This window comes from Folsomia candida, unplaced genomic scaffold (assembly GCF_002217175.1).
Source record: "Folsomia candida strain VU population unplaced genomic scaffold, ASM221717v1 Fcan01_Sc013, whole genome shotgun sequence".
NCBI classification, from domain to species: Eukaryota; Metazoa; Arthropoda; class Collembola; order Entomobryomorpha; family Isotomidae; genus Folsomia; species Folsomia candida.
This window is the reverse complement of record NW_019091205.1, coordinates 3,432,110-3,437,848: the sequence shown is the minus strand read 5'-3', so window position 1 is coordinate 3,437,848 and position 5,739 is coordinate 3,432,110.

Here is a 5,739-nt window from a genome sequence, read left to right as displayed (position 1 = left end):
AGGTGGTCGCCCATGAATGGAATAATATTCTGACTGACTAAGTTTTGAATTTGGGAACTATGTATATAGATTCTGTCTAGTCTAGCAGACGTACCATTCATTCGGCTCACAAAAGTAACATCTTTACCATGGGGGCACAAATGACGATATGCATCTACAAAACATTTCGAACTAATAAAATTTTGAAATTCTTTTGCAAACCCTTTCCTACTTTCGCTGCTACCAAATCTGTCTCTATCTAAATCTACTACAAAATTTCAATTACCGAGTAGGAAGGTGCCATCAAACGTGGGAGCGGCAGCGATCTCTTTTCTTATTATGTGCATAAATTGTTCAGAATCGTTTCTGCGGAAAGGAAAGTGAACATTCATGATCATAAAAGTTTTGGATAAATATTGTATTATAATTTTGCTCATTTTGCCGGGAAAAAGTATATTTTGACTTATAATGGAGCATTTATGGTGAATATAAAATGCTGTACCACTCCCCAAAGTGGTACACTCATTGAAAACTGAGGTATAATTCTGAATATTAATTACTCCATGACGGAAGGGATCTAAATTTGTTTCCTGCAGACAAACTATTGTTGGATTAAATGAAATAATTAGCGATCTAAGGGCTTGTTTTTTAACTGAATTGCCTAGTCCTTGACAATTCAAGGTCCAGATGGTGATTACCATTTTATATTAAAAAAGAATGCCTTAAAACCATCCTGATCCGCTAAAGGGATGGAATTTAATCGACAATAACTTTGCCACTCCATTTGCCTGTAATTATTATCAAGCAAGGCTTGACATTTTTTAAATTCGGCTGGATCTGATTCCAAAAATTCCCTAATCTGACTCAAAAGTGATGCGTACTTGGTAACCAAGGACTTGTTACTACTTGGTATCGAGCTATGTACCTCAACCAACATCGTTTCAATGTCCTTAGGCACTTTTGTAGTCATAAAAATTTCTTGACCAAGATTTATGTACTTACTTTTGATAATTATTATTTTATTATTAGCTTCTCTCCGGAGAGAACGTAAAAATAATATAAATCGATCCTTTGTGACAGATTTAATTTCTAAATTTACGCTATTCCACTTATCATAACCCCAATCACTAATTGTCTTGGGTCTTCCTTTAGCCTTTTTCTTACTGGACTGAGAAGATGACCTTTGCTTTATGTACCTGTATGTATGACCTTAGATTTATGTACATTTATGTATTTTTGTATATTTCTTGCTATTAGTGCGTTTGTCATTTTAATAACATTGTAACTATTAAATAATTGTTAGCCAATTAAGTAGTTAAGTTAAATTTTTATATTTATGGTTTGTCACCTAAAAAAGTTTACACATCAGCATTCACATACATTCACTAGGACATTACAGTCACTACAACCTAGTAATATTCCATTATATGTACATGAATAAGGGCCACCGGCCATATATCAATAAAGTATTCATTCATTCATTCATCCATATTTATGATTTGCGACCCAAAAATAAAAAAGTTTACACACCAGCACTTTAATTTTTGCATCTTGCACCCAAATCAACTCTTATTAAAAATTTATCGTGCATCCCTGAAAGGTAATATATATTCCGGTCTCTAATATCGATAAGAAAACCAAACCCCTGAAAAATTCAAGACTCACTGACACTCTGTCTGACGGAGTCTGTCATCAATTTATTATATTAATCATTTTAATAACTAGGATGATGAAATTTAGCAGATTTGATCGGAATAATATTTTAATAGAGTGTGTTATGTATGTATGTAGCTCAATGTAGGTAAGCATCAGTTGCCTTTCAATATACGATTAAGCGGAAATCAATAACGACGCCGTGTAATAAAATATCAACCCCATCAAACCTGTCCTTGTATTAGTCTCGATGTAGAAGAATGGGCCAACATAAAGCCTCAGTCGACAACAACTTCTCACCTGTTTCGTCCAGCCACCAGACCTAGACGTTGCTCCTAATTTCCATAACCTCAACAGAGCTTCAGATCTAGCCAGAATTTCAGAAACTAATGGCAGCATGAAATGCAAAATCGCTCCAATAAATATGATAACTGTGCCCGACAAAAACATAATAAGCAGAGGTACAGTGGCATGCAATTTTATGACCAAATAGCTCAACAAAACTGCAGATACAAAAAAGGTCAATCCAACAATTGGCAGGAGATAATAGAGAGTGTCGTTAGCTTCCCGAAATACTATTTCCAACTGACGATAGACTGTTAATTCTTTTCGAAATCTGGTCAATTTTTTAAGCATTGTAAACCCTTCAGGACCCTTATTCTCGCCAAACAACCAATCAAGGCATACCGTCACTGATATGGCGACATTTGCGAGGATAATCACTAGACCGAGAAGTACTATGGAGATGTGGAGCGAGCCAAAGAAGTTGATCATCATTCGCAGCACCAGGAGTCCAATCGGTGGAATAAATGTTAGACTCCTGGTTAGAAAATAACCCGGGTCCATAGCAGCATTACCAGCAAATAGTCCTAGGAATGGAGCTGTAACACACACCAGTGGAAACAAAAGTACCAATGTGACGCATAGATTGAGAAATAGTCCGATCGGATTAATTCTTCGGAGTGGTATCCCTAAAACACAAGTTAATTATTCCATTTATCAAGTGCTATGAATTCAAACTTACCGATTTCGGGTTGACATATTTGCCTTAAGGTTTCCACATTTCGATAAATAAAACAAACGGTTTTCCCTTTAAATGCATATATTTGAGAGGCGATGAAGGCACAAATGGCAAGCGACAGAGCTATGACGAGCAATAGTGTGGCTGCGAGTGTAAGTTCAGGATCTTTGTGGTAACCAACGACTTCATTTGTCAAGATGTAGAATAAGACGTGGTTATTCACCAGTAGTAATACGGACAGGGAGATAAATGCCTTCAGCTTTCTCAACGGGGTGACATCTGGCAGCCAGGTTTTCCTATCCCAAGTTAGGCACTGAGTGTATGAGGCGTCACTTAGGAATACGAATTGTTTGAGGGCTGTAAAGGGAGTGCAGCTCGGGATGAGGAAAGTGTCTAATATTTTTGCATAGTGTACTATACTCGAGCATGTTATTTTGGAAAAATTCGAAAGTTTGAAAGAAAACATGTCAAGGTGTTGATCAAAACTGTTGTTCTTAGTAATCCATCCTGGGTCCCTCTGCCCTTAGCGTAGAATTCTCGCAACACAGAAGACTCATGGTACTGACGAGAATAACAAAATCCATATTGTACTTTAATATGTGGTTGTACAGATACATATTTATGTATGTACTTAAGATCTCCCCCTTATGTAAATATAACTGTTATATATGTGGAACCTTGAAATTTTAATTCACCGTTTCAAACTACTGGGAAAAAATAAAACTAGTTAGTAAGTACTAGTTAGTAAGTTAAGTAAAATGTGATTATGATTAGCAATTGAATTTTCTCGTCGTATAATCACAACTAGAAATTATTGCATTAATGAGGGCGCATCAGTAATCCTTAACAAATGTTAGGAGATATGTCTACTATTTCGGTTGTAAATCATAATTGATAATAAGCGGTCCAAAATTTTAGGTTTGGCAAAGTAAGAACAAATAATGAAATATTCAGATAGTGGAACTTGTAATTTGGCCCATAGTCAAACGAATGAAGGAAAATGTGCGTTATTTTACGCAAAATACTAAATACTACGTAGATATGTACTCTAATTATAGCCGGTGCTAAAATCCAAAACAGGCTATTACAGAACTGGCTACAATAAGAGACCTGGCCAAATTTTGTTTCCGCCCTAATTGGCGACATTACAAGGTCATGTATAATTAAAGTTAAAACAATTTGAGTTTTTGTTTAACGATATTTGCTATCAAGGCACCATTCACTTGTACTGAAAATTATCGTCATTCATTGACTTACCTTCAGATTATGAAATCTTGTTAATTTTTAATGATAAATTTAGATTGTCGTAGACAAAATATTTACGAAATCTCCACTCATGTAAGCAATTGTGTGCATGAATCCCGGATTTAAAACTCATAATTTCATTTTAACGACTATGTAGATTTCGGACCAAAATAGATATTTGTGAGAGAGGACAATCTTGAGCGAACAAATACGTATGTACATATTTATGTACATACTTATTGTTGGGTTTTATGTATCTCCTTGCATTCGTTAATATGCATAATTATCTGAACGAAACAGTTAACACAATTTGTCTCATGATCATGCCCGGAATTACAATATAATCAAAATTTCTACAAAACTTTATTGAAACTCAATTACCAAAATTTAAACAAATCTAGCAGCACCAACGTAAAAAATGATAAAAATAAGATCTCTCCCTTCGTTTGTACTAAAATTGAAATACTTACAATGTTCCCGAAATAAAAATTAATGAAGTCGAGAATCGCCGATTTCTGCGGCTCCCAATTTGACTCGTGTACTTAAGTGACTTAAGTGATATATCTTAACGAATCTCGGTAGGATAGGGAATTACAGAACGACGGAAAAATGGGCGTGGGTCTTGTCGAGAAATCCGTGCAAAAACCGGAGTCCAGATCATAAGGACGATCTATTCAGAATTCAGAAATATATTTATTAAATCAAATAAAATATGTGTGAAAAATTTCAAAAAAAGTTCTCACCAGCAGGACCAAAGTAACGAGATTGAAGCTCTCATTTTTGTTTTGTTTTTAATACCAAAAATGAAACCGTAAATTGGTTGCCTTGTTTTTTATCTCTTTTTGTGGTTGCCTTACTCATTGTGACAAATGTCCGACGTGACAGTGGTCTTTTTAAACAAAAAATTAGATAATGGTACGCCCCGCCTTAATTATACAGTAATTGCTTATTTTATCTAAAAAAATTTCCTGTCCAACGCAATTCTGGAACTTTTTTCGTGTTTGTTTCCACTAACTTGTTTAGCTGTTGACTAGCTTAGTTAATTACAAAATCTTTTGTGCTTTAGGTTAAAAAGGTAAAAACATGGTCATTAAAGGTTTATTTTTTGGGCACGTGGTCATAATGTGATTTTGTTCCAAAATATTTGTGACATATGTAACATGAGCGGACGACATGGAAATTTATAGATATACATAAATTCATGGGTATGTATGCTACACAAATGCAGTCATCGTGAAATTAAAAAATTGCTGTTTCTTATTAAGAAATTCTTAATTTACACATTATAACTCTGTTGAAAAGTTTAAAATTAATTACATACATATGTACATGCATTATGTACACACTCTGGTATTGAATTTTTATGAATCATTACCGGACGGAGTACATATATGACCGGCATCGGTAATATCGATCGTTACTGCATAGTAATGAGGTGGTAATGAAATCTGTACCGCTCAGAATCAAATTATAACCAATCCAGTAATGAATTATTACCGAATCAATACTAACCCGGTGTACATATGTGACTCTACCGGATGCTTTACATATGCACATGTCCTGCTTACATAAAAGCTTTCCGTGTATTCTTAATCATTTTATGTAATTTATTGACAAATGCATTATTTCATAATTATTTACATGACTTGATAACACGTTTAGAAAGGGAAACAGGTTAATTTGGTATAAACGGATGTACCAAATTATTCTGCATATACAATTGACAGAAACAAAGATCCATAGGTTCCTACTTTCTGCTCAAAACTGTTGTGGTCATTAAAATGAGATTACGAGAAAACATTGAAACCAGTAATGACATTTCAACGGTAAGATAAAAACTT